The following is a 17186-nucleotide window of genomic DNA, read 5'->3' as shown; positions in this document are numbered from 1 at the left end:
TCGAAATCAACTTAAATCGGATCCACGAATCGTGAGATAAATATAATTTTAATTTAACTAAACTTGAGACTATTTAAAAAGAGTATAGCGAGTAAGGTCAACTCTTGGACATGGCTACATTTATGAAAGTCGGTGAATGATTCCTCTATTTAGATATCATGTCAAAGGCTCTTCTACAAAAGGAACATGAATGTATTTTGTGATACAGTAAAAATGTTAATTGTTGCTTAAAAACTTAGTTAAAATTAGAATTAAAATTCCTAACACTAACTACGATGAGAATCAAACGTGATTTGTTGCTTAATGCAAAAACATTCTCAAAGAGCTTGTGATCCTAATACTAAAAAATTACCATTAATTAAATGAAAACAAACAACATATACATACTAAAATTTATGGAAATGGTATCGTAATATAGCCTCACTAGGCTTTAAATGAAATAAGTCCAATAAAGAACTAATCCCAGCCCACATAAAAACTAAACCGAAGTCGAAAGCTCAACCAACTAAACCGAAGAATTAACAATTCTTCATGCAATTTAAGTGGATTCAGGTCTGTTTTAAAACCCCACAATTCGAAAAAAATGAAAATGCCGAAATTTTTTCATCAATTTGAAAATGTTTGGGTTCCGACCTTTTGCATTAGTAAGATTGAGAAGTCAACTTGATAGACAAAAATGCTAAGAATGATTTTCAAGGTTGTGGAAAAAAAATTCACATAACCTTTACCTACATAATTTCTTCCCTACTGATATTTTCTATCTTTTTCTCGTAACACTTTCTCTTCATTTCATATTTAGAACAATCTAATAAAATAAATAGAAATTATGGTAGAACTCTTAAACTAATATATTGTAGTAAAGAAAAATATAATCAATTAGTATACTCGATTTAGTACAACATCACAATTAATTTGACAAAATGAGTTTAAACTCACGTATTCAAGTACTAAAGATTGATAGAAGTGGAAAAGAAAACAATTTTATTAATAGATATTACTAAGAATAAAAATGCATCATTACTCATAACTATAATGTTGATTTTCCAAATTTGAAGACCATTTAAATGATGTTGGATTCAAATTAATGGTATTAGATTTTTAAAGTTTCTTAAAGTTGGCATATTATTTATCAAATGGTTGTGAAAATATAAAGAGATATGGATGATAAATATGTTATATGAGACTAAATCCATTTGTTTAATCTGTACAAGGTAAGCACTTTCATTCAAACAAATTTCAATTTTGATAAATTTATGTTATAAGATAGTGATCACATATACAAATTCAATGTGTTCCTATAAGCTAAACCCTTAATCAAAAAGGAAATGAAAATTGCTAAATTGATTTGCGTAATTTTTCAAAATAAATTATAATGTTAATCATCATGATATTAACAATATAACATAAAGACATAAATAACAATTTCAAAATGCATTTGTTGGTAGCTGATCAATACAATCATACACCTCATTGGAGTGTTTGAAATTTGTTACATTTATATATGTTTCAAGATGCCAATAGTTGGATCAACTTCGCATTGGAAAAATGTGTAACCAATCTCATACTTTGCTTCAGTTGTCTTATGATTATAATGGACTACCATAAACCATCTTTGTTGCAAGTTTTCTTGTGAAATTGAAAATCAGCACTGTCCACCATGTTATGCTCTTTACTGACAACATGAAGGTTCTTCTGCCTAGTCTCAAGAATCTCAATGTCGATATGGTTGGTTTTGGAGATGACGGCCAACGCTTCTACAACCTTTTGAGTGGTTGTCCCTTGATTGAGGAACTGGAGATGAAAGACATAGCTTGGTTTAAATGGGCTTCTTGCTTTGATTCTACCTCAACTCTTAAGATTCTGAGGATTTGTTGAGATTTCTATTGATATGAAACAAGCGACATTACTGTCCATGATGATATAGCCGCAGATTATAAAGCTCTGGATTTTGTTTCCCTTGTTGAAGCAGAAGTTCTTCACCTGAGAGGAGAGGAAGTAAAAGGAGAAGGTGAACTGGAAATGACATAAAAAGATACTTCAGACTTTATGTACGCAATACGCAACATTAAGAAGCTCTTCTTGTATGCAGACATACTTCAGATAAAAAACAATGTGATATATTTATGTTTTTAATGTTATTTTTCATGTCTTTGAGTTAAGAAGTAATTCTCTTTTTTTTTTGTTATACCAAGTTCTTATTCGTTTAATTGAGTTGTATTTTAGATCCTCGCTTTCGGTTGCTACAAAACACTGACATTCCCCAACCTAACCGAGCTAGCCATTGAGAGCCACCATAAGGATCAGCTATCAGACTGGGACTCACTGTCAGTATTGCTCAACAACTGCCCGCAGCTACACACATTGTTTTCTTGGTAACAAACTCAAGGTTCCACATGGCTTATACTTTTAGCAAAAGCAGATTAACATAAATCCATCAATGATTTCGGAGACTCACACATAAAGCTAAGAACACATGTGGAAACATGTGTAGGTGTGAGGTTACTGATTATTTTTGCCTATAAGGTTTTGAAGATCTACGACTTTGGCCAAGATGCTTTATATGGACAGCTTTGTTGCGATGGTGATACCCTTCTTGGTGACCATGACTCATCTTGAAAGATTTATGGTTTACTGTGATGGAAATGTTGAGACTCGCCAGAATCTATTAATAAAAATTCGAGGGATTCCATAGAAAGCTTCACTCATGTGCAGAAACCAAGTATTTGAGTGCTAGCTAGATAATCTTTCTATCTATTTTGCCTTAAAGATCTAATACCATATAAGATTCTGTTTGTCTTTTGTTGATATGGAAATTCAAAACCTTATTCGGATATTTGTCATTTGTTGATGTTAAACTCAAAAACTCTATTCAAATGTTTTTTTTTTTGTTGATGTTAAACTCAAAGGTTGTTTATGTTTGTCTTTTGTTGATGTGGAAACTCTCTATCTTTTGTTGATGTAAAACTCAAAAGGTTGCTTATGTGTTTAGTTTAATACTTCTTTGTGCTTTTTTAATGTTTCGTTGGTTTAGGCATATGTTGATCTTGTATATCTGGTTGCTTTTGATTATGGATTGTCTCGAGATCAAACAAAATGTATCATGTAAATCACCGTCATAAATTGTTAGTGAACGTTTGACAACTGACCAAATTGAAGTCCAGTAAGTATCAGAATATGCAATCATATATGTTGAATAGAAAAATAGAGGAATTTGAAGATGAGGCTGAGAGATGTTGAGGTTGTTTCCTCTCACTTCTCTAGTCAATTTTACTCAATTTTCACTCAATTTTTTTTTTTTTGCTCAACATCTCCATACCTATCCTTTTCTGTTATTTTTGTTTTTGACCATATCTATGTGTGTATATATATGGTGGTGTGATAAATGAGACCAGTTCATATAGAACTAATATATTGTTATGTTGAAAGTTGTGGTGTAGTCGATTGATCAATGTTTGTTTTGTATCAAATTCTTCTCTTATGGTCAAGAAAAACACATAAACTAATTATTTTGAGAAATGACCTCAAATGATCGTAAACTAAGGGAGGTTATTGGTAGAAGAATTCTAAATGAATTATTAAATTGAGTTTTTCTTGTTATTGGTTTATGAATTTTTAAAATCTAAGTATAATTCATTGTTATTGGGATAAGAACTTTTAAATTCCATTTAAAACTTTTTTATTGAATTTTTTTTAGATTTCATTGATTTTAAATTCTATTCAATCTATTGTTGTTGGGATATAAATTTTCTTTGTTTTTTTACTCATAAGACTCAACTTTGAGAATATCATATATACTCATAAGATTTTTGAAATTTATGTAATAAAATACACTCACATACCAAAATACACAAAACTGAAACATGAAATAATACAAATCACAACTTTAATATAATACAAATTACAACTTTAAAAAGTATAAAATGAATATTATTAAAATATTTTTTAAAAATAATTTTAAAAAGTATTTTCGAATTAAAAATAAAAACTTTGAATTTTTTTAATAAACCGTTTTCGTCATTTTTCTTCTTAAAAGCTATTTTATGATAATAAAAAAATTTAAAAATTATTTAATGATATGATTCTCTTTTTCTTTCTCCTACCAGTTTTTTACTTTAAAAGTTATTAATAACAATCAATAGAATTCTATACACAAGCTAAGTAATGAAAACCTATGCAAAAAATTTTGATAGAATTTGTTAAATCTTATTAACTTGTAAAAATCCTCTCAACTTTTAAAATTATCAAATTCCATAAAAATCAGGTTCCAATAACCCCCTTAGTTTTTATTTCTAATCTAGCCTCCCCAAGGTCCAAAATCACAATGTCAGGTAGTATAGTGTGATAACTCTGGAATGCAGAATAAGGCAGCCACGCTTTGAAAGAAAAATCTTATCTTTTTCTATTGCTCAGTTTCGATTCTAACTCAACTCCGACTCTTCCAATGGTGACTTTTTTTCTTTTGACTTTATGTTAAACTCACAAATCACAATTTGGGGTTTAAGCAATCTTTAATGACGAACTAATAACATTATATACTTGTGTAAAAAAAACTAACAATTTACAAAGCCTAACTATAACATAAAAATCAATGGACTTGGAGACATCATCAAGGTAATAAACAACCCATATAATACGCATTAATCTAGTGACTCTTTTGTTTAGTTTACTAATTCATTTAAAGATTTAGGTTATGCTAATTGCCAACACTAACAAATTATTTACACACTATTTCTTTTATACAAGATTCGAAATCAACTTGATTGGATCCACAAATCGTGGGATAAAAATAATTTTAATTTAATTAAAATTGAGACGATTTAAAAAAGAAATAGCATAACCTAAATCGGTGAACTAGTATAGCAAGTAAGGTCAACTCTTGGACATGGCTACATTTATGAAAGTCGGTGAATGATTGCTCTCTTTAGATATCATGTGAAAGGCTCTTCTACAAAAGGAACATGAATGTTTTTTGTGATACGATTAAAATGTGAATTGTTGCTTAAACAATTAGAATTAAAATTCCTAACACTGACTACAATGAGAATCAAACGTGACTTGTTGCTTAATGCAAAAACATTCTCAAAGAGCTCGTGATCCTAATACTAAATAACCACCATTAATTAAATGAAGACAAACATATATATACTAAACTTTATGCAAATGGTATCGAAATATAGTCCCACTAGGCTTTAAATGAAAAAAGTCCAATAAAGAACTAACATGAGCCCACATAAAAACTAAAACGAAGTCGAACGCTAAACCAACTAAACCGAAGAATTAACAGTTCTTCATGACAGTTTAAGTGGTGGATTCAGCTCTGTTTTCATACCCCCACAATTCGAAAATATTGAAAATGCCGAAATTTGGTTACTGACCCTTTTGCATTAAAAGATTGAGACTTCAACTTGATAAACAGTGAGATAGACAAAAGTGCTAAGAATGATTTTCAAAGTAGTTACTCTACCGGAAATGTTGTAGCCCCACGACGGACGATAAGCCTCACGGCGTTTCAGCTCTTTCACGTGATCTCCTTAGCTTCGAGACCACTTCTCAGGTTTCTCTTCATTGCTTTCTCATAAACTTTCTTTTGGATCAGCTTACTAGTCTTAGATTTGGTCCCTAGTACCATCTAAGTGTAATCTTGTGTAATGATCTTTTGTCTCTTAAGCAGAATCAAATACCAATTCACAAAATTGTTTTCTTGATTCTTAAGATATTGATTGTGATTGAAAAGTAATTAAATTGATCTTAGGTTCCTGAAGGGCTTGGAAGTTATGTTGTGTCTTCTAAAAAGGCTCAAGCAAATTGGTAAGAGGAACAAATACACATGATCATCTCGAATCCCTCTTTCTTATTTTCTTTTAAGATCTTTAAATATTCCAAAACATATGTTTTTAAGGTATGGAAAGATACTTGAGGCCTGGAAGCAAGCCAAGCCTCGGCCTCAGACCGATGAGGAAGCTGCAAGGCTTGTTATCACGACTCTAAAGGGGCATAAGAAAGCTGATGTTGAGGTACTAGTCATGTTCCAAAGTTGCAAAAAATAATACACATTTAAGAAAGATTATTGAATTTTTGTTTGTTAATGACATAACTCAGGGACTTTTGTCTTTCTATAGACTCTCTTCGCCTGGTAAGCTGGATGAGATCATGACGGCGTAGACTTACAAGTTAGTCTGAATCGAAGCATTGTCATGTTCCCTTCACTTCTTTCCTCATAATCTTCAGCTATAAAAAGGTAAGCCCTATCATGTTTCTTGACGAGATAGTGTTATGTGATTTACATTTGTAGAACTCTCCACTTGCTTCTTTAATAGCTATTGATTTGGTTTTAAATTCAGATCAAAATTGTTGACTTCCCAACCAACGGAACTTGCGTTCCTTCTTCCTCATGTCGACATCTACAGAGAAATCAGTTTCGTTCCACCTTCAGACTCTAAGACTTCTCGGTGAGTCTGTTTGAATTTGCTACTTTTGTATCTTTTATGTTAATCAATTCCATAGATCTCAATATTACTGTTTAGGCAACTATGATTTTTTTTTGCTGCAGAGAAGTGCATGCGAACTTGAAGATACTTGAGTAGTGCATATCTCTGTAACTCTGTTTCAAGCCAGATAGTTCAGCTGTATATATTTGAATCTTTCTGCAACTGGGTAACCAAAATTGTTTTGTTCCTTTTTTATGATTTAGTCACTAAATGTCCAATATCTTTGTTTCATATACATTACCCATTCACGTTACTTAATCCCCTAATCTATGGTTGATTCATTGAGGTTTTTTTTTGGTCAAAGATTCATTGAGGTTTAGGATATGAGTTCACACACAAAAGTCTAAATGAGATTGTGGAGAGAAAGTTTGGAAACACCGAGAAGCCAGAAAACAAAAACAAGAGAAAACACTAATAAATGAAGTAAGCTTCTTATAGTACACCAAGTGTTGCTTTTTGTTTCATAGCTTCTAACAAAATACAGAAAATGTTCCCAACAGAATGCAGACAAAGGGTAATACAAAAATACTAAGGTGTCTAATGGAGAATGCAGACAATGGTAACAAAACATACTTGGGTGTCTAATAATTTCATGTGGAAATCCCCTCAGTTTCCAGCTTCAAACCTACTCACGGATCCTCCGGTTACGGGTGCGGAAAAAGAGTTGATACTGAAAGATTGAATATTCTTGGAGAGCTATGCCTACACCCTAATTTGCAGATGGGTGATAACGAAATCGAAGTCATATAATTCATGTTTTCTTGATCATGTTAGCTTTTGAAATCATATTCTCTACAATCTTGAAATGTTCCAAATTATCTTAATTGCATATGTTGAATATGTAAAGCTATTTAACTGTATTGGAAATGGTGAATACGTAAAAAAAAAAAAAGAATCACATGAAAGACCTTTTAACTCTATAAAAAAACAACCACGTGAAAGAACTTCACTTCTAACTCTATAGAGCATCAATATTGTATTGATGCCTTTAAGCATCAATATTCTCCAACAAATTACACATCAATTTATATAAAATATAAAATAAATAGTAAAATGTTATTATGTTAAAAACTGTGTCATTAAATAAATACTTTAGTGGTTTTTTTACCGATCAAAATATGATTCATTTTATTTAACAATTATTATTTTGTGATGTAATTTTATTAAAACAGAAAGAGACAAATCATCTATCAATCTATCATGCAATCTACTTAATTGCAGCAATTTTGAAGTGTAAGCTTCTAAAATTTTATATAATTTTAACAAATTTATGAAATTCTCATACCTTTCAATGTTTTATTAGTTAAAACAAATATATTACCACAACACCAAATATTCATAAATAATTTAATAATTAATGTTATATTTAAAAACAAACCAACTATAATTTTAAACATTATAAAAATAATAAACATAACTTTAAATAACAAATAATAAAATATGAATTTAATTATACTAATTTACTGATATTATAAATATTTTCAAGAATTTACTTTTATTTTTTTTAAAGATAAAAACTATATAATCAATATAATCATTCACAATATGTCAAGTCATTAAAATATTCATTTTAACATATATATAAGTTGGTTTAAAATGAATATATAATTTTATTTATAGTTTTATAACTTACATATATGTGAATGAATTGAAAAGAACATGAAAAAATTATTTCTAATTTTTATATCATAAAAAAGCTCTGCATAATTAGCTAGCAACAATTAGCAGTCACATTACATGGAATAGAAGATTATTTTTTATTTCTCACTAGCAGTAATTAGCAGGCATATTAGACCATCTGCAAGCGTGGATTCGATAAAGAATCCTTAAAAATTCACTTTTTTATTTTTTATTATTATTTATTTTTCAATAAAAAAAAAATAACCAATGACAAATTGCCACTTAACAGCGGGACCCGCAAACAGTGACAATATTTCTCACGGATTAGTTTTTATATAAGGATAAGAAGAGGGTAATCCTTGTGTAACCCATCAAATTTTTTATAATTTTTAACCTAGGTTTTGGAGCTAAAAGGCTCCACTGCAAATGCCCTTAGGTGGACTACGATATTATTTTCAAAAAAAAAATCACTGACGAGTGACAGGGCTACATGGGCGGATCTAAAACTTATAATAACCGGGGGCACATTTTAGTGAAGTATAAAACACATAAATCAAAATCATAATTTCGTGAAATTAAAAGAGTAAAGTTAAGATATCAGTGGGTGCACACATGAATTTTAACTGAGTTTCTCTCAGGATTTAAATAATTTTCTTTGTAAGGCAATTTCTTTTAAAAAAATTGTGGGTGCACATGCACCTTAGTTGATCAAGTAGATTCGCCCATGCGGGGCTACCATAGTTGTGCATAACGTCTAAAGGTTTGTAGGACAGTGCTATTAACTTCGTAATCGCCTTTCAACGAGTGATAGGACAAAGCACTGGGGGACGGCTCAGACCTTGGACTGCAGTCTTTGTTCTGGTGTAGAGGAGGCCATTCATCATTTATATTTCCAGTGTGCTTATTCAGGGGAAATATGGAGCAACTTAATGGAGAGGCTCCTAGGTTTTGACTTTACAAGGGATTCAGACCTGTTACTTGAGCTACTATCTCAATCAGAAGCAAGCCGTATTTTTTTTTCTCCTACGTTACACATTTCAAAGTTTAATCTACCACATCTGATTTCAATTCAAAAATTCTAGCTCAATGTTGTACAGGAAAAAGTTTTTTGGGTTTGAATTAATTTTACATTCTATTGAAAAAAAGACAATACTATTAACTTGAAGATATAATAATGTTACGCAGGAGAGAACTTGAGGTCGATAAAAAATGTTGGATTGGATTACCTAAGATGGAAAATAAACAAAATCCGAGCGGAAAATTGTTGGAAACGCATTAGTAAAAAATATTAGACTTGATTGGTATCTGACAAAACGGAGCACAAAAGCAACAATAATAGTCACCGATACAACTTTAAAAGTTTGTGTGGCACATGCTATTATTACAAGCAGATGACAAGATATGTTTTCATAATTTGAGCACAATATCTACTCCGTCAGTATCAAATTCCTATTTCAAGTATCATAATAAATAAATTTAAACAGGTTACGCATCCTCGGAAAATATCAATTCCAAAATGTAAGCTATATACACTCTTAGAAATTTGCCACTGCACTATGGCCAACAGTCAAACATTTTAGAATTACATATATTTCCATATACAAAAAAACACAATTTTTAAAAATCCACAACTAAATCACACTGATCCGCCTAACATGCTCCAAACAGACGTAAAGTTAACCTAAAACACTAATATGAGAAATCACCAATAATATAACCAAAGTACCATATCCATATCCCGCGCGAAGCGCGGCCTTCCCCTAGTATTTTATATAAGTAAGAACTTATTATTATATTGTTTCTTTTATATTCACAATAGAATTATATTTATATTTTCGTAACACTTAATAAATTTTTGATGAGATTTAATAATATTATATCTAAAACCATATTTAAGTTCTATGCGATATATATTATATACACAAATAATATAATAAAATTAATATAAATATGAAATTTCAAAAATAACAATTAACTAGATTGTAACCCGCGCAACCGCACGGATGTTCTTTTACTTTTTATGTCTGACATTATGGTTGTTCATAAGTTTTAGTTGTTTGTGTGAATATATTTGTTGATGATATATGTTACTGATGTTGAAACAATTAAAATAGTATGTTAAAATCATTTGTTAATAGGTATTTTTATAAAACTTACCATTTGAAAGTATATATATTTATAAATCATACAATTAAGATGGTTTGTGTATATTAATAGATACATGCTAATAAAAACACAATTTTCATAGTTTTGGATTTGATATATTTTTAATTTATATACATCGTAATTTGTTTTATATACTATTTAGTTATATCTCTTGTAATATTTGACTAATTAAAAATCTGAAATCATAAAATATAAAAGATAAAATAATACTCGGCTATACATATTGCAAATATAATGGTGCAAAAATAAAAATGGCCTATCTATTTAAATCATATTGGGCCCGATTTAATTAGTTTTTAGTTTATTAGCTGATCTCTAGATTTTTTTTACGCAAAGCAAATTACTAACATTTTCCCCCTAACTAATATTTTAGTTGTGATATTATAGGTTTCCCTAAAATTGGTTGCAATATGTCACGAACAGCTTGCTTCTAAAGAATATAAACAATATTTTTTTAGTAAAAAAAATATACTTGTAATCTTTAATCAATTAATGGGTGATATATATGGTATAAGAGCAAGATTTGGGGAATACTTTAACTTGAGATATTGTTAACTAATTGGCAAGATTTTCTTTGATATTAACTAAATAGTTAACTAAAAGTCCGAAGTTTTTGTATCAATAATTTTAGTCGTTTTTAATATTCGTCAAATTCCGTTTAAGGTTAGAAGAAAATGTCTATATTATTAATGCAATAGTTTCAATTTTTATTGGATAGTTCAGCATCTTCATCTTCTCCGAGTACATTCTGTAATGAAGATGTTAAAAGATGTACCTATTATTTATAATAAAGAGACTTGTGCAGACTATCAAAATCTCAACAAAAGGGCTAATACATGACACGAGAAAGCTAATTTTTTTTATATAAAAACACAATAGTAACATTTCATATCGTGTTCGTTCATGGCCATAAAATTGATACCATCCTATATGCTAATGTTTAGAGTGGTTTCAGTAATCAACTTAAAATGTCTATAGAACAACTTTGAGTAAACGACAGATGTAGTAAATCTGAAGAACAAACACGAATTAAAATCATATAAGTGTTCGATAGAAAAGTTTTATTATAGAAGTCATAATCTATATTATAATAGTTGAGTTTTTGCTCACTCCTTAGCACGCCACGTTAACGTTTTGTGGGTCCCATTCGTGGGTCCCACTTTTAAAAAGAATGAAAAAGTGTCAAGTTCATGGCTCGAACCCGGGTTATTGAGAGTTTATTTACTCTTATCTTTTGTCAAAATAAACTATATGCTTTAATATAATCCAATTATTTCCTAATTTTAGTTGTTATATTCATCGTATTAATTTAAAATATCAAATATACTTAAAATTTATACTAATAAATAAAGTAAAATTACATAATTAATATAAAAAGTCATATTTAACTAATAAAACCAAACTAAACATATAAAACTTATTAATACAACATAAAATAACACTTAGGGTATGACTGGTTTCTCCGCTACCACTCGCAAACTCAGTTTTTTCGGTTGTTAGCTTTTGTAACAATCACTCAAACCGCTCTAAAACGCTTCAAACCGCTCTAAACCGCTTCAAACCGCTCTAAACCTCATAAATTAAAAAGCTGATTCCAGTTGGCGTTTGCGGTTGCGGGCGGTTGCGGGAGGATACATTTTTTTTAAACAATATAAATACAAAAATAAAAATATTCAATAAAAATTTTAAATTGGAATTATAAAAATACTAAAATAGATCTATTATATTTTAATTAATATTATTAAATTTTAAAATAATTTTTTCTATAATTTTAAAAAATTTAAAACTATAACTTTCTAAATATAATTTTTATATTTATTATAATATTATGATTTTTGATATTTTTATAATTATAGAAAATGTAAATATTGTTAATTTATTATTTAACTGCTACTGCATTTGGTAGTTAACTTGTCATAAGTATCCCGCAAACGAACCAATTTCTAACCGCAGAACCAGTCGTACAAATCTCTTAAAACCGCTAAAAACCGCAACTATCCGCATCCACAAACTTCCGCAACCGCTGCGTTTGAACCAGTCAGACCCTTAATAATCTTGTGGGAAAAACATATGTCTGATACTTTTTTATAAAATCTAATGTTTATTTATTTATTTATATTTGTTGTAATAATTTTATTAAAAGTAATATTGAACATGTTGGATTATGTTAAAATAAAATAGTTGGGCAAAATTTATAAAGATGAAAAACTAGAATGTGTTATTGATAATTAATGATAACGTGGAGATAAAATATATTTGAAATGTTTTTTTTACAAGAAATAAATGAAGCAAACCATTGGATTGAATGTTACTTCATTTTTTTCTTCATTTTGAAGAAAATGAACATTTGAAGATAAAAATGAAACTAACCATTAGAAATGCTCTTAGAAACTCTAAACTAAGTCCGTCAGACACAGGTGATTCATTAGGATCTCATCGAGCTTACCAGGTGAAGGGAGTCTATAGAAAGACAAAAGTCCCTGAGTTATGTCATTAGCAAACAAAATTTCAATAATCTTTCTAACGTATTATTTTTTTGCAACTTTGGAACATGATTAGTACCTCGAGATCAGCTTTCTTATGCCCCTTTAGAGTAGTGATAACAAGCCTTGCAGCTTCCTCATCTGTCTGAGGCCGAGGCTTAGCTTGCTTCCATGCCTCAAGTATTTTTCCATACCTTAAAAACTTGTTTTGGAATATATATATAAAGGATCTTAAAGCAAATAAGAAAGAAAGATTTAAGGTTGATCATGTGTATTTGTTCCTCATACCAGATTGCTTGAGCCTTTTTAGAAGACACAACATAACTCCAAGCCCTTCAGAAACCTAATATAAATTTACTTTTCAATCATGATCAATTTCTTAAGATTCTTGAAAAAGAAATTGTGAATTGCTATTGGATTCTGCCTAAGAGACAAAAGATCATTACACAAGATTACACGTAGATTGTACTAAGGACCACCAAACCTAAGACTAGTAAGCTGATCCAAAAGAAAGTTTATGAGAAAGCAATGAAGAGAAACCTGAGAAGTGGTCTCGAAGCTAAGGAGATCACGTGAAAGAGCTGAAACGCCCGTGAGGCTTATCGTCCGTCGTGGGGCTGCAACATTTCCGGTAGAGTAACCTAATATGTGGCAGTTTACTATTGGATAAGAAACTGAATGTATTATCTTTTGTAAAGCAAGTATTGTGGTGCCTTGTTATATTCAGATTCGATTATATTTTATTGACTTTATGTTAAACTCACAATTTGGGGTTTAAGCAAATCTTTAATGACGGACTAATAACATTATATACTTGTGTAATTTTTTTAAATAATTTACAAAGCTAACTATAACATAAAATTCAATGGACTTGGAGACATCAAGGTAATAAACGACCCATATAATACGCATTAATCTAGCGACTCTTTTGTTTAGTTTACAATATTGATTTTTACAACCTTTTTTCTTTCTTTTTGAAAATGCATTTCAAGATTTAGGTTATGCTAATTGCCAACTGGTTTCTCCGCTACCACCTGCAAACACAGTTTTTGCGGTTAGTAGCAGTTGTTGGCGTTTGATATCACTCAAATTACCCTAATGAGTGATTTATACTCTCTCAAATAAGAGATCGATTTGTAGCACTTAAGGATTGAATTCACAGGGAGCTAGGGCACACAAAAGATCTAATAGTTATATGATAAAGCTAGGCTAATAGTTTATAAAGCAGTAAATATAATAAATTGCAGGGGCGAACAAGGTAGTTGTTCTTATGGGACTGAGAGTTGTTTGATGGAAGGATGGTTGCTAGATCTAGGGTTTCTATTCAGGTAATCATGATTATAATGATATAGAGACTAGTTGTTGTATGCAAGATATTAAAGAGCTCAACACTTTTAAGAACAAATCGATCAGCATTCGCTTTCTAGATTCGTCTATTGACTAGATCTAATGATCTCAACAATCGTTTGTCGATCAATTAGAAAGTGTCGATCGATGATTCTAGAGGAATATCGATCGATACACCTTTCACGACGTCGATCGGTTATTCTATTGGAATATCGATCGACACGCTTCTAGCAAACTTTGCACGCGGGTTGATAAACTACTCACTAGGGTTCCTAGATCAGTTATCACTTGTTTCTAGCAATCCTAGTTCAATGAAGATCTATCCAGAGAAAAAAACAAGCTATCACTTGTACCTAATGATTCTAAAATCAGGGTTCTAATTCGCGACTCTAGAACACAAGCAATAAGAACATCCTATTGATGAATATCACGATTTAAAATTTTTATATTTGGGGCTAATCCCTCATAACCTATTTGAACCCTAAACCTAACAGGTACATCTATTCAAGCATGAAATTTGTCACAGAAATCATAGATGAATAACATAAAATATAAATAAAACCAAAACAAATGGAGTTTCAAGAGGACTCTGAAGGAGTTCCTCTCTTCTCTCCAACCCTAAAACTAAGAAAGAACAATAGAATAAAGCAAAGCTATCAACAATAGCTTAGAAAACACATATATAGGGTTTTAGGTCGTCCAAGGGTGTTCTGGTAATTTTGGTTGCTTCTGGGCTTCAGTCGGTCATAAATATGCTCAGCCCATATTATGGCATCACCGTCGATCGACGGTAAGGGTGCATCGTCGATCGACAGTCCTTCATCTCCTCGACAGCTTCCTCTCGCGAGGCAGACTGACCACTCTTCAGTAAAACGAGAATAACTTCTGATATAGGATGTTGATTGACCTCAAACCAGTGGAATTTGAAAGCTAACTCAAAGATATAGCTTGTATCAAAAGATGGGCTAAATCTAACGGTGGATCTCCATCCATAGCTAGACATCTGACGCGTCTGTGCAATTTTGCACTGAAAAGGCTTCGAAAGACACCAAGCTCACCACATTCCTCCAAATCGTCCATGAACCTGTAAATAATCTAAATAGACTCTATATCGTAGTAAATATATATTAAAACACTTATAAACCATGAGTAAAAGTGGGTAAAATTCATGGTCTATCAGCGTTTTGCAACAATCACTCAAACCACTCAAATCGCTCTAAACCTCATAAATTCAAAAGCTGGTTCCAGCTAGCGTTTGCAGTTGCGGATAGTTTCGGGAGGATAATTTTTTTTTTTTTTTTTTAAAAACAATATAAATACAAAAATAATATATTCATAACAATTTTAAATTGGAATTCTAAAAATACTAAAATATATCCATTATATTTTAATTAATATTAAAAAAATATTTTTTAAAAAATATTTTTTTTCTAATTTTAAAAAAATTAAAGCTATAACTTTCTAAATAAAATTTTTATATTTATTATAATATTATGATTTTTGATATTTTTATAATTACATTAAATGTAAAAATTGTTAATTTATTATTTAGCTGTTGATGCATTTGATAGTTAACCAGTTATAAGTATCCCGCAAACGCATCAATTTTTAACCGCAGAACCAGTCATACAAATCTCTTAACCGCTAGAAACCGCAACCACCCGCATTTGCAAACTTCTGCAACCGCTGCGTTTGACCCATTCAGACCTTAATTAATTATTTACACATTATTTCTTTTTATACAAGATTCGGAATGAACTTGATTCATAAATCGTGGGATAAATATAATTTTAATTTAATTAAAACTGAGACGATTTAAAAAGAGTAGCGAGTAAACTCTTGGACATGCTACATTTATGAAAGTCGCTCTCTTTAGATATCGTGTGAAAGGCTCTTCTACTGTAGTTCAAAAAAAAAAAAGACTCTTCTACAAAAGGAACATGAATGTTTCCTGTGATACAATTAAAATGTGAATTGCTGCTTAAACAATTAGTTAAAATTAGAATTAAAATTCCTAACACTAACTACAATTGGAATCAAACATGACTTGTTGCTTAATGCACAAACATTCTCAAAGAGCTCGTGGTCCTAATACTAAATAACTACCATTAATTAAACGAAAACAAACATATATAACTAAACTTTATGGAAATGGTGTCGAAATATAGCCCCACTAGGCTTTAAACGAAATAAGTCCAGTAAAGAACAAACCTGAGCCCACATAAAATCTAAACCGAAGTCGAAAGCTAAACCAACTAAACCGAAGAATTGACAATTCTTCCTGACAGTTTAAGTGGTGGTTTCAGCTCTGTTTTCACACCCCACAATTCGAAAAAAAAAAATGAAAATGCCGAAACTTTTTCCATTTATTGAAAATGTTTGGTTACTGACCTTTGCATTACTTTACTACTCTACATAATCTCTTCCCTTGACAAAATATTGATATTTTCTATTTTTTTTCGTAACTCTTTCTCCTTATTTTCATATCTAGAACAATCTAATCAAATCAATATAAATTATGGCAGAACTTTTAAACTTATTTATTGTTGTAAAGAAAATATAACCAATTAGAATTAGTCGATTTATTACAAAATCACAATTAATTTGTCAAAATGAATTGAAACTCACTATCCATCCAAATAAAGATTGATAGAAGTGGAAAGAAAACAATTTTATTGATAGACTAGGGTCGGTCCGCGCTACGCGCGGGATATAATTGTCGTGTGATATATATTGCTATATAATTGTATATTTCATTGTATATATTTCATGTTTGGATTTGCAAGAGGGATGTATAATACATTGATGGTTTTTAAGTTTTTTGGGTGTAGAAGATTTATAAATTTTAAGATTTATTATGTTAGATTTTGATGGTTGTGCTTATATTAACATATTGATGCATATACAATCCTATATAGTTTTGGTGAGGTAGGACGAAAATTGAAAATGTAAGATATTTAATACATTTGATATCAGGGGTAAGCGCTATTATTGTTACTAAGTGTGCAATCATCTTCTGTTGACTACAAACATGTCAAAAACGTCAAACCATATAGTACAAATTCATGGTGTTTACGTAAGA

At 30.4% G+C, this 17186-nt stretch overlaps 1 long non-coding RNA gene across 1 annotated transcript; it reads left to right on the top strand.

The window, feature by feature from the left end:
* Positions 1-4890: 4890 nt before the first annotated feature.
* LOC111208581 lies at positions 4891-8310 on the top strand. The gene is made up of 4 exons (XR_002660475.2): positions 4891-5554; positions 5753-5808; positions 5900-6014; positions 6100-8310. It is a non-coding gene; the product is annotated as an uncharacterized LOC111208581 (long non-coding RNA).
* Positions 8311-17186: the final 8876 nt, after the last annotated feature.

This window comes from Brassica napus, chromosome C8 (genome assembly GCF_020379485.1).
Source record: "Brassica napus cultivar Da-Ae chromosome C8, Da-Ae, whole genome shotgun sequence".
Taxonomy (NCBI): domain Eukaryota; kingdom Viridiplantae; phylum Streptophyta; class Magnoliopsida; order Brassicales; family Brassicaceae; genus Brassica; species Brassica napus.
This window is presented reverse-complemented; position numbering and strand designations above follow the sequence as displayed.